Source organism: Parasteatoda tepidariorum, chromosome 5 (genome assembly GCF_043381705.1).
Source record: "Parasteatoda tepidariorum isolate YZ-2023 chromosome 5, CAS_Ptep_4.0, whole genome shotgun sequence".
Lineage (NCBI taxonomy): Eukaryota > Metazoa > Arthropoda > Arachnida > Araneae > Theridiidae > Parasteatoda > Parasteatoda tepidariorum.
The window spans coordinates 29,386,824-29,413,273 of NC_092208.1; the positions used below are offsets into that span (position 1 = coordinate 29,386,824).

Sequence of the window (26,450 nt, forward strand, 5' to 3'; positions counted from 1 at the left end):
TTAGCTTCGTATATGGAGGTAATTACAAAATTATTTTATTGTTGTTTACCGATTAAAAAATTTTATTTTAAAAATCTTGAATTTTTACTGCTATCTAAATTTTCTTTCTTATTGAAAAAAGTTTTTAAAGTAATAATAAACAGTCCATTTCAATTCTGCTAACACACCCAAACGTGAAAAAAATTTATTTGATATATTTAAGCAAAAATTATTGAGATCATTAAGAAAATATTCTAAAACTTTATTAATTGATTTATGGTAAATGGGTTTAAATTCTGTGCCTTTTAGCATTAAATTTCTAAGTTCTAATTTTTCTATAATATATAAATTACCAGTAATAATATGTGCATGATGTTTATCAACTAATTCAAAATATTTATCTTCTTCTCTGTGACATTCATAATCGGATATATTAGTTTTCCCTAAATTTTTTTAATTTCATTATAATTAAAGATAATTCTATCAATAGATATATTATAATTGAAGCTTGAAATTATGCTAAAATATTTTAATGGTAACATTTTTTATTTCTATTTTAAAAGTTATTAACAAAATATAAATTATCGAAATTGTTTTTTTATTTGGTGAAATTCTACTCATTTTAGCTTTAACAAGAACGGAACAAAGAATTTTGAAGTGTAAATTAATTAAAGAAAAAGTTATTAAAAAGATCTTGACTCTTATATATACAAATATCCTTAAGGGAGAAAAAATTCATTCGTTGGTTTAGTATTATAATATTTATTAAAATCTTTTTTCTATGATAGAAAAAAATTTCATTTAATTTGTTACTATTAAGAGAGTTTTATTACTTCCTGATCTCCGTTTTCCTCGATTTGTACGCTTATCTTTAATGTGAACAAGTGAGTAAGTTGGAGGAGTTATTAAAGTTAATCTGTGTATGTTGGAAGGTATCGTTTAGTAGAAAAGCATGTAATTTTCTACTTGTAGTCTTAAATCGATATCTCTTACTATATCTAAAATATTAATTTTAAAATTGCTAAAATCACGTGCTCTATATTCGATTCTGGTTTTTGTATAATTTTATTTATATCTGAACGATGCTGATTAATTCTAACAATAAGAGAGTTACTAGTTTGTCCAACATATTTCATGTTACAAAAAACGCAGCTTAAATAATTAACATTTTAAATTTTACAAACAGATTTTAAGCAATCATTATTTTTAATTATATGTTTTTTGTTAATAATAGGGCAAGTTTTACAGCTTTCATCATCACATGCTTCATAAGACGGAGATAATTCTGAAATTGAATGCAGCTCAAGAATTTTTAAAAGTAGCAGGTTGTCGATTCGAGGGTCCTTTCTGAATCAGGCTCAGTACCAGGTAAAACATCTGGAATAATTGAAATATTTAACTCATTTTTCACCAGGGGCTAAATTCATATTACTGCTTAAATTCAATTTTAACAGTGTAGATTTAAGTAGAAATATTAATTTAGCGCCAGGTAAAAAATATGTTAAATATTGAATCTTCCATAATTGTGTTTAACGCAATATTATAAAAAAATTACAATGAGCATTGACTCAGGGAATAGAAAGTTTGCCTTCCAATGAGGAAAACCGGGTACGAATTCCACCGACGGCTGGTCGATACGAATCCGCCTCTGGCATGCACCGACCACAGTGCTGACGGAAAATATCCTCAGTGGTAGACGGATCGTGGGTTAGAGTCACCTTGCCGTTAGGCTAACCGTTGGAGGTTCCCGTGGTCTTTCTCTCCATGTAACTCAAATGCGGGTTAGTTTCATTAAAAAGCCCTCCTAGACGGCAAGTTTCTCCCAATGCTTGATCCAGAAAATTTCTTGTATTTTGGATAGGGTTCAAAATTAGTCGCAAACTTAAAACATTGGGTCGGCTGTTCAACGATGGTTAAAAAGAAAAAAAAGCTGCTTTGAAATTAAGTGCCTAAAATATTGATTATATTGCTTATAATTTAATTTTTTATTGCAGTTTGTTTTAAAGTAAATGCAAAATAACTTAATAAAATAACTCCCAAAATAACTTAAGTGTAGAATGATTGCATTTCTCAAATATGTCTACAAATATTATACCATATTTTGTTCATGCCTAAAAGTTTTTGCATGAAATAATATGGTATATGATATTTTACATGAAAAAAATGGTATGGTATATAGATGATTAAATAGTTTTTTTTTTCATATGAAACTCGAGAAAAAAATTACTGAATTGATCATGCAGACATACAAACAGCAAAACTAATTATTTTATAAAAACAAAAATACTAAACCATTTAAAAGAAACAAAATAGCCAATCAGTTCAATTTCGCTTCTTCTAAAACAAAATCTTTCGAAATTCAATATAGAGATCCAATCATCTAAAATAAAATTTCAAGAGGTATTGTTGGTTCGACTAACTCGATTTCTGTGTTTGCAGAAAATAAATGCTATTAGTGTGATAGTTAATGCGAAGAAAAAAAAATGAAGGAAACAAAATGAATAAGCAAAAATAAAATGAACAAAACAAAAATAAAAAAAGCAACATAGGGTCGTGAACATTATTCGAAGTAGCTAGAGAAGTTGGAAACTGTATGTAGTATGCAAGTTTAAGAAATAAAATAAAAAATTAAATCATCTTAAATTTACTCTATTTTCACAGGTTAAAGAGAGTTGGTAAAGCATATTCCAATATTGCTAAAACTCACCTTATTCCATGCAAATTTTCGCAGAATCAAAACAAGATATTGCTTCATTTTTGTCACACAATATTTGCATTCACATGTTTACATATTGCTAACTGTTAATACATATCTTTGGTTGAAGAGTTTTTGAAAAATTATAAACTGAGAACTTTTAATTTTTTTAAGCATTTTCATCATTTTTGAACAAAGATCTTTCATAATTTAAAAAGTATTCCTGTTAACGCTGAAACATTATCACAGCATACAAATGATATATTCTCAAATATTTCCTAAAAATTTCAAAGCGATATCCTGAGTAGGGTTTTTAGAAAAGGTACTCCCAAAAAGGTCAGTTCTAGCATTATTGATATCTGCCCACATACCAGATAAATTTGGTATCAGATACCAGATAACTAAAGATACTTGTCGCATTGAGGCTGCATGGATTAATATACTAGAAACTTCTCAAACATACTAGATATATTACGAGGATATGCTGCTGCCTCATCTTACATGCATATTGAGAAAAAAAAGTATGGTCAAAACTACCAGAAATTGGTAAAATATACCGTGTTTCTTGCTCTATGGGAACACCAAAAAGGTCAATAATTTTTACAGAAGTGCTTTGGTAATGGTGTTTGTAAAATTAACAATAAAATAGTTTCAAATAAGTGATAAAATTTTGTAAATATGGCAAAACTTGGCAATTTTTTGTCATGTACGACATACAGTTTATTCTGTTAAGTTTACTGTTAAGTTTCTTGATTTCCAGTTCTTTTTTTTATACAAAATGTGTGGTAATAAAAATTATAATTTTTGAAAACCAGAAATTTCTATAAACTATCGCCATCTAAACGAAATATCAAAAGAATTGTTTGTTATCATTTTGGTTTTATTGAATTATGTTGTTATTTTTTTAATCCAAAATGTCATTACCATACAGTACAATAATTTCATCAGATTTTTCTTCTCTGTCTAATAAGTTTTTTTTTCCTGAGATCGTTTCCTCGTTTTGCATTTTTGTAAATCGCAACCAAATAAATGCATGTTTTAAACATTTTTTTTACAAGGTTTATATCTGGTAAATACTTAATCAATGATGCACATTTTAATTAAATTTCTAATAACTATCGTTCCTGAATCAGGATCTGAAAACTGTTTTCACAATTTATAACCAGGTAACGCTGTAAGCAATTTTGACTAATAATATGATAAGATATTACTATTATATAGATACTTCCTTTCGAAATTTTGAGCTAGCTTAAGTTTTTGTTGTTTCTAATGTCACTTGCCAATATCGGTAAGCCTGTTTGGGCAAACCAAGTGAAATTAAGGAAGAGGTTGCTTTTCATGTTTTTCAGTTGCGCGATCAATGGTCAAGAATACGACTTCAGTCACACACACGTAACAGGCTGTTTATAATGTGGAAACAGTCATATATGCATTCATCCGCAGACCGTAACTTTGACCTGAATCAGAGAATGATCTCCAATTGAGTACGCCGAGAGGCATAATTCGTAACGCAGACATAGAGGACTTTGTGACCCGACAGAATTAACGTGCACCAGTCACCATTTACTTCGCTTTGCTGGCTTAAGTGAGTACTGTTGTTTTAGATGTAATAAGAACTAATTATAATAGAAATAAAACGCCTTTAGCAGTCATAGGCATACAGTAGTGCTTTCTCCTTTATAAATTACAATTTAGAGTTTACTTTCTAATGGAAAAGATTTGACTATTTCTTAAAACTTCCACTGATTTGACTCATAATTTTAGACTTGTCTAAGTAGGCTTGTCAATTATAAAAATTTCAATAACATAAAATATCAAAGATATTGAAAGACTTTGAATAATTATTTTTAATTAATAACATTGAAAGAAACTCTAAAAAATTCAACTTTCTCAAAATGAGTACTTTTCATAAATCAAATATTTCGTGCTGAAAGAAAGGACAGGGAGGCGTTTAAATTTTATAAGCAATTGCTCAAAAGTTACTCTCGAGTTAATTTTAAAGAAAAAGAACACTTCTGACTGATAAGGCACTTAATTATCTTATCGGTCTACCTCATTAGCACTTTTAATTAAGAGGGTAGCGTCAGGCGGCAGCTAAAGTATTTTACTAATCAATTATGCGATTCATGTTCCTCGGGATAGAGGAAGTTTATATAGGAAGAGAATATCTGCGGTCTGGCTCCCTTTCAACTTCACTTAAACATAATTGGCGAGACAAAATCTGTGAGCATAAGTGACATTACTATTTGTGACTAGAAGGCATATCGTGTTTTAGGGAAAATTTTCGTTTTATTTGATTTAGTACAAAGTAATGGGTTCAATATTAGGGGTAAATAAAATAAAAATGCTTTGGTGACTCTTTTAACACAGACCTTGATTTTACTATATGGAAGCCTTTGGCGATAAACCATTTATTGGAAAAATAAATAGTTTGAAACTAAATACAATATTTATTTTTGATAATTCTCGTGATTGTGGGGAAAAAAACTTTATAAAAATGAATTATTTTAGCAAAATTGTTCTTGTAGTGTAAAATAGAAAGTAATTGGAATAAATTAGCTTAAAAAATATTTTCAATTGTGATAAGGGTCTTAGAAAGGTTACTTCATCAATGGAATAGTTGATACTAGCTGCTATTTACTGACACTTGCAACACTGATACGCTAGAACTACCTACAGACAATGATATGCTAGAACATAGAGACACTGATATGCTACAACAACATAGAGACACTGGTATGCTAGAGCACTGATACGCTACTGACAATTGATAAAACCGATATCTGTTCATGTTTTGCATTTTTAAAACAATCTCTTAATTTAATTACTTTACGTTCACATTTAAATTAAAATATTTCGATTGATTATGTAAACACGTGTCCCTTTTTGACACTTGCTGCAGTGATTCGATAAATACTTCCTATCATTTATCGATACTTGTGATATTATACTTGGCTTATAAAAAAGTGATTTTAGAAAGCACTTATGTCTTAAATCTATGATTTTTCATTAGAATTCCAATTATTTTTGTTGATATCATGAAACTGTTCATGTAAGAACATGCTTTTTAAAAAGAGCATAATTCATATGGAAGCATCATGTTGTTATTTTACTAAATAACCTGTTCAAACCATGCTGATTTTCATGCATCTGAATCTTGCTTCATCGTTGTGGAGTGTCCATGGTAGCTGAATTAAACGTAGTACCCTGTTATTCATAAGATGTGATCGAAAAACTATGTATGTAAGCTATATAAAAGGGTTTCTCCAAATGTAAGCATTCTTTAAATTTTGCATCATTTGAGCAATTTTTTTTCATCGAGAAAGAAATAAAATTGCTGCTATTTTAGGAATGTTAAAAATGGAAAGTTGCGCAATATAATTAACCCTCATTGATGAGAAATACCGAGTCGCTTAATGACACATGATTTCCAGTTTTGATAATTATGCTTCCCCGCTCGTATCAAGTGATTTAATACAACAAGTCGAGTTTTTTTTCTTTAATCAGTTAAAATAATTACGCAAACTAGCTCTCATCGACCCACTCCAACGCTCTTAAAAATTTGTCTAAAATTCGGAGAGATTTAACTTTATAAGATTTAACCATATTATTTATAAGATTTAACCATATTTTTTATAAGATTTAACGATAAGATTTATAGAGATTTAACGATAAGGAATATTATCAAATTCCTTATTTCAGGTAAAAGTCGTGCATTCGAAATTGTATCAAACTTCAATAAAATTAATAGAGTTAGTCGTTAAATTATACGGTTCTTCATATTAAGCTTCTTTTGTTTAGAAAGTGTACACATGTATCCTCGTTCGTTATACTATTAAGCTGTGGACACAAAGTTCTCGGATTTGAAAACCTGCTAGAGCCAAGAAAAAGACTTGTACACAGTCTATATATTGGCAACAAATATGCATCACTCTTAATCCTCGACAGATAGCAGCACAAATGCTATTTCAGTCCATTCCACGCTTCACCTTTATTTTACAAATTTTTTTGGTCTGAAAAAGGGTCAAGGTAACTTTTACGAATATTGCGGTAATTTTTTTGTCATTAGCCATATATTTTATGAAAAAAAATTACGGGTTGAGCTGTGTTTTTATTATCAAGTTATATGAGATTATTTAATTTTTATGGTCAGTGACTAGAAAATTTTTTGTCAATCACAAACACTGTAATCTAGCTGTATTTTTTTTAAAAATTTTCAAAAAAGAAATTAATCACTTCGCAACAACCTTCGGCTGTAATGTATGCCATCAAAATAGAACGTACATGCCAGCGAAATCAGGGACGCCATTTGCCTATGATGCTGATAAGCAAATAACCATGTACTATATATATGTATATATATATATACGTTTTTTTTTTAACTTTTTTTTCTCGAAGGGTTTGTTTTTCATGTAGGCTAAGAAACGCCAATGTGTACTTTATGTATGAAAAAAAATGTATTATATACACATATGACGTCACATTTTTCTTTTTGATGGAGGGGCGGGAATACGACTACTAATGTTCAACCACGTAGCCTTGTAACTTTGAGCCCGCATTTGTGTTGCATAGAAAAGAAAACCACGAAAACCATAAACGGTAAAGCCAGGCGACATAGGGTCATTACCCATCATCCATCTGAGGATATATTATGTCTGCACAGATAGACAAAAATATATAGAGATTTATATATATTCTTATATGTATATAAAAATTAACTCTGTGATAAATTTTAAGGTTTTTCTATAACATGCATCATAGTACATTTCTTTTTAATGGTTAAGTATTAAAATAGTTCGAAACTCAAAAACTCATTTCGCATTATTTTCTATTCAAAATCTAATGTAGTTAAATCTAATTCTTAAAAATCTAGTCTAAGCAAAGATTAAGCTAATAAAAAAATAAAAAAATCATTTCAAAACAAGAGCACATGTTTTAAAGAGTATCATTTATTTCTTTTCCAAATATTACATTCCTTCCTGCTTCAGATGTTCTTTTGAATTGTTTCCCTGTAAATATCTTTGAACTATCCGAAATTTACACTCGACGCATCACAATTAACCGAGCCAATTTATTGTTTACCTGAAAATCGTGATGTAATATTAAATAAAATTCTCCCTCCTAAGTAAATAAAAAATATTGGCTTGTCATTATATTACCTAAGAGCTTCAGAAAGAAACATTTGTAAAATAATGTCAAGTTGAATTATGCGTATGTTAAATAACATGTCTGCTGAACATGTCATCGAAATTTATTTGGAAATGTTATTTTCTATAAGATTAAGAAAATAGCATTTTTTCAATTACACATTCCGTATAAAATACTTTTGTAATTAAAATCAGTAAAGATTTTATACATGGAATACATCAAACTATTATGCATGGAGTACATACCAATTTATTTATTAAAATTATTCTCAGTAAGCCTCTGATGCAAACATTATGTAAATCAATAATAATACCAAATTATATGAAACATTTAATGCTGAGTCATAATTAATACACCCAGATGCATTTAATCCTAGATTCAACAGATTTACAGAATACTCAAAAGATTTAAACCATTAGACTGTGAATAACTGGCACATGCTACTAATTTATGAATGACTAGTTTATAGCTAAACTAGTGACATAAAAGGGAAATCTGATTTTTCTTCTTGATCTTATTTTTTTCGATTTATTTTTTTTGCTTGAAACGCGTCATTTTATTAAGTGCAGTTTAGCGTTTCCGAATTCAACATTTCTTTCGGAAGAAAATAAAAATAAAAAATTTTCAAAATTTTTATCATTTTTTTCTCAATAGCACATTCCGTATAAAATACTTTTATAATTAAAATCAATAAAGATTTTATACATGGAATACATACCAATGTATTTATTAAAATTATTCTCAGTAAGCCTCTGATGCAAACATTATGTAAATCAATAATACCAAATTATATGAAACATTTAATGCTGAGTCATAATTAATACACCCAGATGCATTTAATCCTAGATTCAACAGATTTACAGAATACTCAAAAGATTTAAACCATTAGACTGTGAATAACTGGCACATGCTACTAATTTATGAATGACTAGTTTATAGGTAAACTAGTGACATAAAAGGGAAATCTGATTTTTCTTCTTGATCTTATTTTTTTTCTATTTATTTTTTTGCTTAAAACGCGTCATTTTGTTAAGTGCAGTTCAGTGTTTCCAAATTCAACATTTCTTTTGGAAGAAAAAAAAAGTTTTTTTTTCAAAATGTTTATCCTTTTGAGATGTCCTAAAACTTTTGGTGGAATTATTTAAACTTAGAAATACGAAAAATTCAAGAAAAAAAAGGGGGATTTTGTGCTAGTTGAGTAATTTGAAGCATTACATAAAAGGAGCATCTGAATCGTTTCCCAGATTTGCGACACAATGCTTTGCAATCTGACATCATTTACCCTTTCATTTGAACAACTCCATTTTAATGAAGGCACTTATTCTTCGTTTTTTGTGCATGAAATGAGAAATGATAAAAACTTTTTACTTTCGCCAAGATTTTCACAATGTTAAAGGTTTCAAATTCACATGAATGCATCTTTTATAAACCCTCGGCCATTACATGTTAGAAAAGTAGTTTAGGGCAATTTTTCTTGGCTGGTTTTAATTATTATTCCAGCTTTATACTTTTTTTCCAGTTTTTCTCCCTCTTTTTACCAAAAAGAAGAAGCACTAATTCGAGAGGCATCTCTCCCTCTTCATTTGAGCGCTAATTTTCTGTTCTTTTACTTTTTTTCCTATTCTTTCTCTCTGCTTTTTTTTCGAGAAACTTCCACTATCTTATGCGAGCCTCTTTTTGTGGCCCAGCCTCACTTAAAGATAGGGCAAAGACCATTCTTTGCAATTTGCAAGAAAAGAAAATCAGCCGCGGGTCTTAACAGAAAACCCTTTTAACGCTCTATTAAGCGACGATGAAAATCGTAAAGAATTTATGCAGGATAAAAATAAGAGAGCGCTCTGTTAGGTAAACATCTTGATAACAGCGAAAATAAGGGACTAATGAGAAATAAATGCTAGAGCTAGATGGAGTAAATGGAGCTTAAAAACTTTCCAGGTTCGTAATTTAGAAATTTGTAAAGCTTAGTAAACATGAACGATATTCAAGGAGTTGAATGCCAGATAAATTAAATTCACGAAATCTGTAACTTTACTTTCTAAAATCTTATTCTAATCGTGATTATCTCAACATGGATTGCTTTTGAAAAGAAAAATATAATGAGTTTTCTTTTTCTTTTTTTTTTTTTAAGTTTACTTATTTTAACCATTTAAACTTCTAAAAATGGAATTCGTGGAATACTTTTAATACAGTTAAAGTAGTTCAGGCAGTTTTCACATTAAAGTGAATTTTCGTATCTAATTAAGTTTAAAATTTTAATACTTGTAGAATTTTTGAAATTTTCAGCAATAAAACGAATATTTGAAAATAATTAAGAATTTATACAAATAAAGCAGAACGTTTGTATGCATATATGTGTAAGTACCGTACATTGTCAGAAATTTCGCGGAAAACATGGTATATATTAAAAATTTATTTTATTGTTATTTTACCATATTCAAACAAAGGCATAAATAAGATGGTATTGAAACTGCTAACTGTGAAAAAAAGCCTTTTATTAGCTGCCTTCACCTAATACGCAAAAACGACCAAAGTTTTATCGTACCAACCAGGATCGTCTAATGAAGCCACTTAGAACTAGGTACATACTTGGTACATACACTTGGTACATACTAGGTACATACACTTGAAACTAGGTACATACATATCCGAGAAGAATAATCTGTCTAACTCTGTCTAACCTACAGAACAAGTTTTCGAGTCTCAGCGTTGACAACTCAATATTCTCTCCACTCACTTCAACACATGAAGAGTTTCCAGTGTCGTGTTCTTCATCAATTTTCAACCCTGGACTACTAGATTACGATACTCTCATTTTCGCATCGATGGCTACACCATACATCTGCTTACCCCAAAAAAATTCTAGTATTTCACATCTCTTACGACAGGTGAAACATGCAAATAAACCACAATCCATGGTTCAATTGATGAAGCACAACTCAACCGTAACCTAGCTCTAATTGTTCCTATGGTTTGAATGCTGATTGCAAATGTTTAAAAACCCTATAGATTTGCAATCATGATTTTTAATCATACAAGTTGTAAACGGTTTCAAAACTGTAAAGTTAAAAACAAAAATTTTTTCCTGCAAATTTTAAGTTTAATTGGCTGAACAGAATGCTGGCGGGTTTTTTTTTACAGTAAGTTTAAAATGAAAATTCTAATAATATTTACAAATCCACAATTCTTAGTCGATCCGAGATTAATTTTGTGTAAATGCGTTCGAACACACGGTGGACCTAACTGTCTACTTCAAATCCCCTCCAACAAACTGTTAACGTGCAGCATCGCAAAGAAGGAATTTTCCCTAGAATTCAATAATGATTTTATGAGAGAGTTGTTAGCTTTTAGCTCTAATGAATCAAAAATTAGTTATATCGCACCTTTGTTTGAATTATTTGTCATAGGTTTTCCATATTGGACTATCACAAGTAAAATTTAACTGTGGCGTCACCGAACTCTTATTTTAATTGGTATATTTAATCACGTGTTTCTTTTATTGTTATTCGTGATTCTCAAATAGCTGTAATTGATGTAAATAAAATTTTAATTTCAAAATCAAATGTTTTATGAGCCACTTGATTATTAATCATATGACACTTTAACCTGCATTTTAAATAAACTCTAAAAAGATTACTCACCCAATAAGACTTTTTAATTTTTTCTCTGGATGGCTCATAAAATATATTTTCATTCTTTTATCTATTTCCCTGAAATAAAGCTGGGCGACTGACAATTGTTCCATCAAGCCTATTTTCTTGAACAAATTTTACGTTTTTTTTTAACTAAACGTTTGAATGTTACACTTATGTATCAAAGGAACATATTTACTTATTAAAAATGTTTACTGTTAAATTTTAAAAATTAACCAAACAGTCGTATAATAAGCTAAACATATTTAAAACGTACATAAAGTATTTACAATCACACATATCAAATATATACATTTATATTTCCTTTTTACCAAATTTCTATATCCGTAGTCATATTTTAATAACGCTAAGAAAAAATTAAAAATTATCCATTCGTAACACTAGAGAACATAGCACAAAAAAATTGCTTTGATTTTCTTTGTTCAAAAAATTTTTTCATATGTGTTTGAAAACAAACTATATTTATTTTCTTACAAACATTTCAGTTTCGAGTGAAACATATGGAACGTGACTATAATCTCATTGTTATTTTAACACAAGCTTTCAACTTTATTTGACATTATTCTCATAAAGTTTATATCGAATTCCCTTCTCCAAACGGGTCAAGATCTGTTGGCAGGGAATTACCTCTAAACCTTTCAACTAAAATTTAAACAAGGAAGAAATAGCACCATGGTGATATTTTACCGAATGTCTGCCTATTCTAAATCCTCAAAATTTATTTTACAACTTTACTTAGAAACGTGTAAAATCGACGTCTGAAAACTCAAGAGTTAACTGCAAATCAATTTTTTAGTCTTTACAGCAACAGAAAAGCAGGAAAAAAAGAAATAAAATTGCATGGATTTATGTTTCTATTGCTCCCAGCTGCGAGCTTCAACAGCTCGAAAGCAACCTACAGTCCAGCGCAAATATTTACAGACCTTCTTAGTACAAAGAGGGACAGATGTTATCTTATTGTCTTCGCTTCGAGGACTTTTAACGTGGTCAAAGGACAGAAATAAAACCACTCAGTGTGAAAGTAACGAGAAAATGAACATAAAACGAAAAAAAACTAGTTTTTTTCCCGTTGTTTTCTTTGAAGCTTCTGTACTTTCTTGGCTTGTATGCACTTTCTTGGTTTTTCCTACGCAATAAAGTTTTGGAACATGAAAAACTATTAGCATTGCCTTTCTAAATTGAATTAAAACAATTGTGTTTACAGAAGAAAAACCAAGGGATTATCCTTTTTTTCCTTTGAAAATATCTCTTTGTTCTGGAATTTAATGGTGATGCTTGCGCAGGTTTTCTTTCTTTTTTTTAACGTTTTGATTCGCAATCTCTTCAGAACTTAAGGTTATTATAGTAAAAGATAATATGGTTCTTGCATTTTTCAAAGGGTATTTTCTGGGAACCAAAAAAAACTTAGTGGAAGTATGTTTGGTCACAAAAATCCTGTAATGCGTGAGTAAATATTTTTCAAAAAAAAAAATTTCTTTTTTTGACAATTTCTTAAAATTCAGTTATGCGGATAAAATACTTTTACGTCTTAGAATGAAAGCCATATTCTTTTTAATTAAAGGATAACTAAATATGAAACAAAACTTTTCAAAAAACATTTTTCATTATATCTGAGGTATTTACATATTCAATATGTCCTGAGCAAGTTTGAGACATTAAGATATTCAATGATTCCAATTGTATCTATGACATTTGGATAATTTATGTGTTCTAAACAAATCTGAGGCAGTTAGAAGTCAAATATTTTTCACTCGCATAAGATGTTTAAACGTCGAAAAATCCCGAGCCTATGTGATATATTTAGATAATTATTGATGTACAGCTGAAACATTTTAATATTAATTGATACTGAACATATATGAGATAGTTAGAAGATTAGTAACTTTTGAAAACATATGAGATATTTGAGTGTTTAGTATTTTCGTAGCATGCATGCGCCAGTTCAATATCTTACATAAATATATACTTAATAACTTATTAACTTTTATACANATACTTTCTTGGCTTGTATGCACTTTCTTGGTTTTTCCTACGCAATAAAGTTTTGGAACATGAAAAACTATTAGCATTGCCTTTCTAAATTGAATTAAAACAATTGTGTTTACAAAAGAAAAACCAAGGGATTATCCTTTTTTTCCTTTGAAAATATCTCTTTGTTCCGGAATTTAATGGTGATGCTTGAGCAGATTTATTTTATTTATTTTTTTTTTTTTTACGTTTTGATTCGCAATCTCTTCAGAACTTAAGGTTATTATTGTAAAAGATAATATGGTTCTTGCATTTTTCTAAAGGTATTTTCTGGGAACCAAAAAAAAACTTAGTGGAAGTATGTTTGGTCACAAAAATCCTGCAATGCGTGTGTAAATATTTTTCTAAAAAAAAATTTCTTTTTCAAACAAATTCTTAAAATTCAGGTATGCGTATAAGATACTTTTACGTCTTAGACTGAAAGCCATATTTATTTTAATTAAAGGATAACTGAATAAGAAACAAAACTTTTCAAAAAATCATTTTTCAACATATCTGAGGTATTTACATATTCAATATGTCTTGAGCAAGCTTGAGACATTAAGATGTTCAACGATTCCAATTGTATCTATGACATTCAGATAATTTATGTGTTCTATGCATATCTGAGGTAGTTAGAAGTTAAATATTTTTCACTCGTATAAGTTGCCCATATTTGAAAAATCCCGAACCTATCTGATATATTTAGATAATAATTGATGTACATCTGAAACACTTTTATATTAATTGATACTGAACATGTATGAGATAGTTAGATGATTAGTAACCTTTTGAAAACATATGAGATATTTGAGTGTTTAATACTTTCGTAGCATGCATGGGGCCAGTTCGATATCTTACATAGATATATACTTAATAACTTACTTATTAACTTTTATAGATACCTAACTTTGGAACACATAAGAGATGTTTGGAAGTTTAATATTTTATGAACATTAATGAGCCATATTTTCTGTTTATTTGTATGGCATTTAATAATCTCCAAACATGCTAAAATCATTCCAATATTCTTTTCATATGTTATTACATGTACTAAATATTATCTGAAACCCACAAAATTTTTTAATTGAATGAATAATAGTAATACTTAGAATTTTACGCAAAAGTTAATGCTAAACATATCTGATCCATTTAGATATTTAATAGTTTTCAAATTTATTTTAGACATTTATAAATTTCTGACATTTTAAGAGACAGATCTTTAATATTTTTGATTGTATGTGATGTGTTTAATATTATCTGCCCATATCTGAAATCATTTTTGTACCTCCTTAAACCTTTATTCTATAGATTAAACACTTCATTACAATGCCAAAAACTGTTTAATCAAAATATAAATCAATATTTCTTAAATTGTTAAAAGTATTCATTCTATTAAAACTATCCTACATAAACCTCTCCCTAAATCTATATTTTAAATAATAATGATACCAAGTAGTATGATGCATTTAATGTAGCGTCGTAAGTAATATACCTAAATGCGTCTAAACCCAGATTAAACAGAAGATTTTCGTGTTCTAGAAAATTAATGAATTTTCCTTTTAGTGATAGATTCCAGTCTTTTAATAATTAACTCCGCAGAAACAATGTGCCAGATTATAAAGGCAGGGACTATTCCTCTCCTTATTGCGCGAAAACTGAGAAATGTTTACCTTAATCCGTAAACTTCAACACCCACTGATACAAGTTGCGAAGCTTAATGGAAGGAATATAGTATAGAGAAACGCTTTTAAGTCTTGAAGATTAGTCTGATTATATGAGGTAAATGAAAGCGAGAATGAGTCAGGGATGGTTGGTGGTGAAATGAGAAATTATGCTTCAAAGTTTTCAAAATGCTTACGTTGTGATTGTGGTGCTCTTGTGTCCTGCTTTTAAAGACTCGAGTGGTTTGTTTAGATGATTTTTAAATGTTCTCGAAGCTTTTAATCATAATTTCTTAACTGTTAAGTATTTTTGAAACAGTTTTCAAGCCCAATTTAATGACTTATTTACCCTTCTCAATCCATAACTTTATGATATTAGTTTTTATTTAAGATAATTCACTGTGATTTTATTCAGTTCAATTGTATTTTGAAGCAAAAAGTATGCTGACACCTTAATATTCAACCTAAAAAAGGGTTTTGTATTGAAATCTATTGCAAGAAGCATCAACATGAAAAAATCTCTCGATTTTCTACATTTTTCAACCGTCGTGATATTTTTTTCTTATTTTCCCCAATTTAATGCATAGACCAATTCTAATTATCAATATTGTGATTATCAATATCCAAAATACATTAATCCATAGATCAATTAACTAGATTTATTCAAAATACAATAATCCATAGATCAAATAACTAGATTTATTCAAAATACCTTAATCCATAAATCAATTAACTAGATTTATTCAAAATACCTTAATCCATAAATCAATTAACTAGATTTATTCAAAATACATTAATCCATAGATTAATTAACAAGAATTATTCAAAATACATTAATTCATAGATCAATTAACTATATTTAGAAGTGGATTTTTGTGAAAAAAATAAAGAACGGGAATTGTTAAACCAGGTTTTGAGTTTTCGGGAGTAACGTAGCACAAAAAAGTCGAAAAGCAGACCCTTTTGTAGCACATTGTTACTTCCCATTTTGCCCTTCCACTCTCGCGGCTTCTCGAGAAGGTCCAATTTCTCTTGAACCTTCAAGAACGTCTGGTTGGCGTTTATGTAAGCTACATATCGATCAAGTCCAGACAGTCATATAAAATTAAGAAATCCTGTTCTTCAATCATTTATGTAAATTTTAAACATCCCATTTTTTCAGAGTATACTCGCACCCCTCTTTTCAAATGGGGATGGCTGCTTTAAATTGAAATTCAGATACATGGTTTCTGAAGAAAATTGAGCAAGAGTTCTTTACACTTTCCTCTAAACTAATAAGTACAGTATATTATGGTTTAAAGTGACATTTAGTTACTCATTACAGTGTATTAAGTGAAGTTTATATGATTAAAACATTTACAAATCTAGATTAAATTTTTTTTATTTAAATCTTATAACTAAAATGAAAGTTTTAAGCAGTGCATATGACAACGAACACGACTGATTTCCTGAAAATACTACTGCAGAGCCTTAGCTTTTTTTCTGTTATGAAACAACTCAGGTTCAAAAAGCTCAATAAATTTATAAAGCTTCTCTGCAGTAATAATTAGAATGCACCTCTTTATTTAGTGGAGGCACATCACCTGCAAAGCTAAACCTTGGAACCATCCGGATACCCAAGGGTAAAAACAAATGAAACTGCAATGGTTTTCTATGGAGTTTATAAGATCAATCATTGGGATTGTCATACACAAGACCCATTATTAATTATGAGCTGGATATTATCAGTAATCAACTGCCAAAAGAGGTAAACTCGAGCATTCAAGTGACTGAACTCAAAACCAGTCCAAATAGCCTTCAAGATATTCAGATCGGATATTCAGTGCAAATAGCATGTTCAGATCAGCAGCAACAAAACGGTAATTATAATCCGAATCAAAGCCTGTCTACTGACATCAAGGCCGGAAAATAGTTTTTCTTGCTAGCAATTTTATGAAACAAAAGTAAATTTCACGAGCAAATCAAATTCAATTTAAAACAAAACACAATTTCAAAGAAATTGAAAATTTAGATTCTGTGATTAGGATAGATTAACGTGGTTCAGGTTACAAATTTAACATTTTTTGTTACTATCCCTCTAAAGTAGTTGTAAAATGCAAACGAGAAATAGATTATAATTTTTCGAATTCTTTTATTGAGAAATATATTTATGGAACAAATTAATTCCTTTGGAAAAGATTGAAGTGATTATCCATAAATTTGGTTCTACTTCAAAGAAATTCGTATGTTAATATGCCGAAATCACTAATGAGCCTGAACGCATGAAAGCGAAAGACTTCCAATTTCTCTATATTTAACTTAACTAGTATTTTTATTTAATATCGCTCCAAATTTCCTCCTAGGCAACATAATTTATTTATACAATATGTAATTGGTATGATTGTGCAACGCCAAAGTTTTCCCGATATTTCTTGCTCAATATCTGTACGCATTTTTTTATAAACTATAAACCACGGATATATATCATTATAAACAAAACAAAGGGCAGATATCTGATTTAACTTCATACTGAAAATAAGATATTTAAAAAATAAATAAATCTTTATTGAAAAATATCTTAATTGAAATCATTTAATCTATCTATCAATCATTTAATCTATCCTAGAATAATCTTGAAAGTATATACTGCAATATAAACAAATACTGCAAAAAAGGGTTTCTAAATATCAAGTAAAACTGCGTTAAAATAGCTCCGAAACAAATATAGTTGTGAAACCTCATGTATTAAAAATTGAAACAGCATGTGAACTTTTGAGCGAAATGCATAGTCTCAAAAGTGGTGGGAAAGGTTAAATGTGTGAGGGAAAAGCGTTGGCTACCAAAAAGATTCGAACCAAGGCCCTCTGAGATCACAGTAAAATGCTCCAACCATTATGGTAGTACACCGCAGAACAGCGAGAGTTAGGAAGCTTTATACAGTGACCGCTTCCGTATATTGTATTCACAATAAAGTTAAGATAGAAATGAGCTAAAAGTGAGCTCCTGACTAATCTATGTAGACCCAATATTCTAAACTACTACCCTTTACACCATTGAAAGAGGAAATTAGCACATCGTGATGCGTCAATGCGACTACCACTATATAAAGCTGAACCACTTTTCCTTGACGGGAGTGTACAACTATGGCGATTACAGCATCCTGCAGATCTTTGTTTCGAAACCTGCCGACAACCAACAAACATCTCTTTCACACGTTTCTTCCTCTTCCTCTTTTTTGAGACTATGCGTTTTGTACAAAAATAAGTACAAAAAGTATATACTGTTTTAAAGTATATACCGTTTTGTTTCAAAAATAAGTACAAAATGTATATACTGTTTTAAAGTATATACCGTTTTGTACAAAAATAAGTGCAAAAAGTATATACTGTTTTAAAGTATATACCGTTTTCTGCAAAAATAAGTACAAAAGGTATATACTGTTTTAAAGTATATACCGTTTTCTACAAAAATAAGTACAAAAAGTATATACTGTTTTAAAGTATATACTGTTTTAAAGTATATATTGTTTTCTACAAAAATAAGTACAAAATTATATACTGTTTTAAAGTATATATCTTGCAAACCAACCAATTGAATGAATAAAACTGAATACTAGAGATAAAAATTGCTTTTGTAATAGCTCTTACTGGCTGCATCAAACTACTAAGAACAATATTCTGCATTTTTTTTAAAATTACCTTTAAAAAATGTATTGATGTCAATTAAAATGGTGAAAAAAAGAAAAACTCAGTTAAGGTGGCTTGACTCTTTAAGACAGGCCTTAATTGGTTATAATAATGCAAAATTCAAAATAAAAGAAGACAAAGCGAAAGAAAGCAGAAAGTATATCATATCTGAAATCTATTTCCTCTTCATAAATAAATTAATGTACACTTTTGCAATTAAATTTAAAACTTTTTTATATTAATTCCAAATTCATTTGCATTTCGTTAATTGGAAATTCCAATCATAGAAATGTAAATCTTATCCACTACACATCTTCTCTATTAGCTACCAAGTTGCTTAAAGTAAACTCTTATTATTATCAAGAAAATATTCTTAAAGATAAAGAACAATATATGTCTTTAAAAGATGCAATTATTATTAAGCAAGTTCAAGTAAGAAACTTAAACTTGATACTTTGGATCCAAGATATTCAAGTTAATTAATGGCCCTCATTTTCCTAACTCTGTATTTCGTTGCATTTAATCAGTCTTTATAAACTTAATACTGGGAAAAGGTAGGAACTAGAATTTTTTTTAGTGTTTTGATATTAGATATTCATGCCGCAGCATTCGAATTATTTTCTTTACTTAACATTATGGTTATAACTTTTAAATTAAGATTAAATACTTTGATGCGATGTATTTAAATTAAGTCTACTATAACTTCTTCGTTATTACGTAAGAAAAATAATATATGCTTTAAATAAAGTTACAATGAAATGTTGTTGCATGAATAAATAAATATGTCCCAGTGAAAACATCTTGATATATACAAAATTATGATATAATTGTTTTTTCTTGCATATATTTTATATAAAAAAAAATAATAACTTATACTTTTTAATTGCATTAAGTTATAATAGTAGTCTAATATTTATGATAATTAAATAAACAATCAGAAGAAACTGAAGCAGAAAAATAATATTTGATTAAAACTTCCTTCACTTCAAAAATATGCAAATTAGAAATAACATTCGACATGTTTTCGGCGGGCAAAAACAAGCACCCTTTTCAAGACTTACCAGATGTGAATGAAAAGAAGCAACAGTGATTAAAAACATAAAACGTGAAGTATCTAATAAAAAGAGGAACGATGGAACGATTGATATCAGTGCGGAATTTACCATTCCCATCCTCCATGTTTGTCTGATGCATCCTTGGATGTATCGGACAAGCTAAACGAGCTTTAAAATTTAGATTTTAAGATAGCTATGTTCATTGAAAGAACTTCAAAAAGCTCATCAATTGCTGCACATTGTTGGAATCTTGGGTGTAAATTCAATTTCAACAGTGCCAAAATTATTTCCACCCCAATCACATCAGCTCATCTTGATAGCATAGAATCTTCTTTTATTTATATGAATTTTTTGATCCCCTTGTCGTTCCTCACAGTCGACAGTTGACACAGTTGACAGTTCCTCACAGTTGAGGACAGTCGTTTCTCACCCTCTCTCCGCACCACGTGGAAATACAGTTTTCTCTGATTTGCCTCTCTCGGCTATTGCGGTTTAGTTGTGCTTCTCACTTTTATTTTTCGTTGGCAGTTTATAGTTTTGTATTTCAAATCACTTTTGTTTCTTCTCAGTCATGTCTGGCAAGTTCTAACACTTGTCGTCAGTTTTTGACTGCTTGAAAAAAATCCATCGCTATTTCCAATGTGTATATTTCTGAAGCAAATGAACTTAAGATAACCTATCAGGCAACCATCATTGTTTTTATTTTTTCTGTTTATTCAACAATATCTTAAATACGATCATTTATATGAAATTTTTGAATGTTTTAATGCTAAATTTAAAATTGTTCAATTGATTTCTTAGCGTGTCTTATCCTTTTTGAGATATTTAGTGCAGAAGATATTGCCTTTATAAAAAAAAAGAAGTCATTTCAGTTATGCACTAAATTTCCCTATTTTTTTTAAAGATCAACAACAGTTCGATTTTTTGTACATTTGGGACTAATTTTTAATAGCTTTAAGTTAGAATTTGAAATTTGGTTTATAATATTTTGTTTTTAGCTTGACACTTTCAATGGAAAAATCCTCACTATGAAACACAAAATTGTGAAAAAATGGTTATGAATAACATAGAAGTGTAAAAAGATTATACTATACCTCAACAGTTCTTACACAGGACTGTTGAGATATAGTAAAAAATAATAAAACTTCAAACTAGCAGCTCTCGGACATGGGTCCATGGACGGACAATACAGCTCTCAAAAACTTTAAAATTAAAATATAACTATTCTTATAACATAAGAAAAAACATTCATACATTTTTAAAGGAAAATTTTTCCTTCTGTTGATGAATATCAGCATTGGAAACGACAACAAACTCTCGCCAGTTCATTCCAGATTGTAAACAATATAGTTACACTCTCAGAAATAAAACTTTCACTTTTAGCGATTCTGTAATCCTTGAGCTTTATTTCGTTAATTTTGAAAATTATTTCGTCACGAAATCACGTAATTTGAGATGAAACTCGAGGTCCGAAATGTATGACGAAACTGTATCCTTAACATGGAACCTCATTGCAGTGTATTGCGGATGCTGTGGTCAAAGAGTTAGCTGCATACCAAGACGATCCTGGGTTCGAATCCCGCTTTGGGCATGGATGTAATTTCTCTATCTACTCTTCTTGTGTTGTTGAGGGGGCGTTAATTCATATATATGATGCTCACGAAAAATGATCAAAAATGCCGACCGTGCTTTTTTTGGAAAATAAAATTGAAGACCAAAATATTTCTTTTTCTTTGACAATATAGATTTCCTTGAAGAAGTTGCGATAGTTACTCTGTCAATTTGACAAGATTTTTTCTAGGAGCATGTACCAGAACATCATTTCGTCAAAACCGAAGAAGATTTCGTGAGATTTGAGTATCTATTTTTTACAGTGCATGACAATCTACTTCGTGTTCCTTGAAATTCAAACGTGAGCTAACATTGGTGATTCTGGAAGAGAAAATTATTCTTGTGAGGAGTAAAAGCATGAGAGTATTTATACATATTTAATTGTGTCCTGGTGGCTCAAGAGATAATAAATTGTCTCCCAATTAGGTGAACCAGGTTCGAATAACAGTGATGGCTGGCGAATTCAGTACCCATCTCTTACTGACCACAGTGATGATGTAAAATATCCTCTGTGGTAGACGGATTATGGGTTATAATACCTTTACCGTTAAGCTAACCATGGGAGATTTTCGTGGTTTTCCTCACCATGTAACTCAAATGTGGGTTAGCTCCATCAAAAAGTCCTCCACGAAAGCAAATTTCTCTCATTACTTGATCCTGGATTTCCGTTGTCTTCTGGGTTTGGCTCATAATTACTAGGCTACGGAGTTGCACATTAATAGCCATAAGCTCAAAAATTAGGTCTGCTGTTTAACTATGGTTATAATACTGTTATTTAATTGCGAGTGTTTAGATTCTAATTACGCCGATTAAATCGTATCCGATTTGGCGTTAACCAATAATTAAATATTCCTTCATACAATTTCTTGGGTTCCCTAACATTATATTCAAAGAGATATTACACCACATTTTTTACAGTCTTCTTTATTAAAATTTTACATTATAATTAGGACATTCTAAATTCTAAATTTAATCCAGGTGCAATTATTAGTGAAAATTCCATCCTCATTCAATATTTTTGTTTAAACCAAAATCTTAATAAATATAATTAGAATTTCTAAAAAAACAAATAAAATTTAGAGAAGCTAATTTTCAACTAAATTACCTTTGTTTCAAACCTTAAGTACATACATAATATTTAAAATAAATATACACGTTTGCAATCTTAGAAAATTCTTTTTATTGAAATACATTCTACTCTAATCCTCAAACTCTTAACTCTTAGTTTGCGAACATTTTCTAATCAACATTTCACTGGTCTTTTTAATTGATGTCAACGGGAGAAAGTTAAATTAAATTCTACATTCACCGTGTTCCTAATATTATGCACCGACGGTATTCTTGAAGTCTTTGGCTTAAACAGTCCCTCTTAAGCTTGTTGAGAGGTATTTTATTGCTTGAGACAACTTCCCACTGGAAAAGTTCGCCGGGAATGTTACATCGGTTAACTTTTAATCAAGAACAGTTTTACAATTTCATCCTTGTGGACTTTATATTCTAGTCAATATTATCAAACTATAGTTTGAATACCTTTTTTTTTAATTCAGTTATTTAAATTTTCGACGATGAAACTTTTAGTTGAACAGTTTCAGTTGCATTGTGAATCATTCTAAGTTCATTGCATAATCATATTCAAAGAAAAAATTTAGAAGCATTTAAATTAAAAAAAATTGCGATTTTAAAATATTAAACCGAAAAACAGTGTTGTGTTTAAAAATCTTTAAAAATATTTTGCCTCACCTGTTTATACGGGTAAGAATAAACCGAATTAGCTTTTAGTTAAAATTGATTCAGAAATAAATATAAATTTAAAAAAGAGTTTATTCTGAAGTTTTAAAAAACAAGACAAAAATGTAGCGAAAAATCATTTATTTATTGTGAAATCTACAGTTCCATAATACAAGGGTCTAAATAGCAATAGACAGGAATATAATTTTGAGAGTTGAAAAAAATAACAATAAAAAACTGTCCTGCTGATGAATTAAATTCATTCCTAATGCGTGTGTTTTTATGCTTTTATAATGGTATACATATAAAAGAAATTGAGATCGAATTACCATACTGTATAAGAACATTTTTAAAAAAAAAAAACGGTTCTGGTTAATAAATCTAAAATATACGGATTTACACCATTCATTTGATAATTTTTCCGTCCATATCGTAACGGTTCACCAGAAATTCTGATTCTTTTTATTAACACTCATTAAGTGAAAAATACAAAACTGGAATGTAAATTTAACCGAATAAACGTTTTTTATGTCATGCTAAGGTATCATGATTAAGTTACCAAATTTTATCACGTGTTATAAAAAATATATTATTGTTAATTTTGCAAAATAATTACCAAATCGGTTCGGTGAAAATTACTGAGTTTTCTTATTTTCCCTTAGAGCCAGGTACATTGTAAATTTCCCCAACATTTTCTGAACCATACTTTTTTGCTCAGTGTAAAAATAACATTTAAAAATGCAATCCTTGTTAAAAACTATTCATTATCATTTTACGTCGCATGCAATTTCAATATTCTTACTGTGTTTATTTTTATGAATATAGTATGATATTGGGTCTCGATAGATTGCTAAATAAAAATCTATCAAAAAAACATATGAATATGTAGTATAAAAACTGAATAATAAAATCAAATTTCAACCTGGGAAAGCACTAAACCAGCATAAGCTGACATTTTTCATCAAATGCATTGTGTTTCATAGTGCCCATGGACAATTAAATGGCCTCGTGTGCCTTCAAAACTGCATCCGCAAGCTCCAATACATCATTACTGCAGAAAATCTCATGAAGTTCTAAAGCCAGTGGCACCATACCCAATTGTAAAACATATGGGGTAAGGACTGGGCACTCGAGAATGTGATCCGGGGTAAGTTGGGAGGTTCTTGCAGGGAATATAAGTTCTTATTTTGTTGGGAAGAATTTCCATCCCTTTAAAGTGGTTTATTCTTAGTCTTGTAAATGTTGATGCTACGATTCTGGAACAATCAAAGTCAGTAATGAGGGGTTTCCTGAAGGAATGGGGCAGAAGTCTATGTCTTGCAACTGCATTTGCGTCTGCAAGCGTGATGGTGATGCAGGGTTGGTCAGCACCTCTACCTTCTTTAGCCAAGGAGTCCGCACACTTGTTTCCCTCAATATTCATGTGCGCCGGTATCCATTGCAATCAAATGCATTTGAAAATAGAAAATAACCTTGAATTGAAATATGAAATTAAATAAGTCCAGCAATACAATCAAGTTTCTATTATTTCAGTTTTTATATTTCAGTTAATGTTTAATTTTCTAATCGTGAAATGCATGATAAAGAATTATCTGAGGGTGGTGTGTATCACGCGTTCCTGAAAATCTTTTTATATTTGCTCTCCAATAATGAAAACTTCTCGTATGTCGCAGCTTTAATGTAGTTTCAAAATAAAACTTCATAGTATAGATGGGCGAGTGACATAATTAGGAAATTAAGGGTAGTATGAAGCACGCTAAATAAAGGATTTTCTAATTGCCTCCTTCGAGTTCTCCTTTGTTCAAAGAAATCAAACGAAACAGAACTTTCATAAGCAAATCACAACAGTGCGATTCACAGCACGTGATATTAAATCCTCTTAACTGTTATATTTTCAAAGTAAATCTTCATAATCCGATAAGAGGTTCAATTGGTAGAATTACAAAACGATTTCAGCTTGTACCTATGTGATAAGACAAATACAGGCGAGAAAAATAGTTTTCTTTTATGTTGAACTAGATTGAACCAATTATTGACCAACCAATACTATGAGGTAGATCAATATTTAACTTCCTTAATTCACCAACCAAAAAATCAGGTATTTTATATTTTTTATCTGCTAGTATTTGATTTATGCTTACGCAAAGTGGGTGGGTCTAGTTATACAGAAAGGAAGAAGCGAACCTGACAGATAGGAACCTTACGGTAAAATGTTCTGAATTAAAAAATCTGATGTACCGTAATATTTAATGTAATAAATACCACAAAATCGCGTAATATTTACTGAAATACTAAATTTTGCACGCACTTAAGGAAAAATGTACTAACAAAACAATTTTGTTTTGAAACGAAAAAAGCGGCAGTTTAAACTTATTAGAAAAAAAGTCTATGCTCAATAGTAATAGTGATTTATCAAGGGACAACTTTACTATCTCTATTGGACATTAAAATACATGTAACATGGGACATAAACATGCTCACATACAAAACAAAACTAGTATGCAAATATTGCAATACACTGTAAGCCATTCTGGATCAAATGACGGTTAAAAGTACCAGCACTCAAGACCCCTGCTTTTTTACAGTAAAATACATTCGATAGGGCTGTAAAAATAGGTGCACGGCCAGGGTTGGGAGATGTGGGAAAAATTGTTAGGAAATGAACAACATACAGCATGCTTCTATCAATAGCATGAAAATTTGCAAACCTAAGTATTTATTTTAGCAGTCAGTAAAACTAAAGATTTGACTTAAGATTATTTGATTTAAATGATAAATTAAGCGGAAAGATGATCTTGGTAGCATCAAAGTAGTATGACTTGAGATTCTTTGACTTAAGCGATAAATCAAGAGGAAAGATGATCTTGGTAGCATTAAAGTAGTATAAAGTATTATGAGTTGATATTCTTTGAATTGAACAATAAATCAAGAGGAAAGATGATCTTGGTAGCATCAAAGTAGTATCAGTTGAGATTCTTTGAATTAAACAATAAATCAAGAGGAAAGATGATCTTGGTAGCATCAAAGTAGTATCAGTTGAGATTCTTTGAATTAAACAATAAATCAAGAGGAAAGATGATCTTGGTAGCATCAAAGTAGTATCAGTTGAGATTCTTTGAATTAAGCAATAAATCAAGAGGAAAGATGATCTTGGTAGCATCAAAGTAGTAAGAGTTGAGATTCTTTGACTTAAATGATAAATTAAGAATAAAGATGATCTTGGTAGCATCAAAGTAGTATGACTTGAG

At 29.8% G+C, this 26,450-nt stretch overlaps 1 long non-coding RNA gene across 1 annotated transcript in view; it reads left to right on the top strand.

Annotated features, from left to right (window-relative positions):
• Window positions 1-26,450, top strand: part of LOC139425585 (uncharacterized) — a 174,972-nt gene that overhangs the window by 124,191 nt on the left and 24,331 nt on the right. Inside the window, exon 2 of the long non-coding RNA XR_011636788.1 lies at window positions 1,214-1,347. This is a non-coding gene — a long non-coding RNA (uncharacterized lncRNA). The remainder of the gene's footprint in view (window positions 1-1,213; window positions 1,348-26,450) is intronic.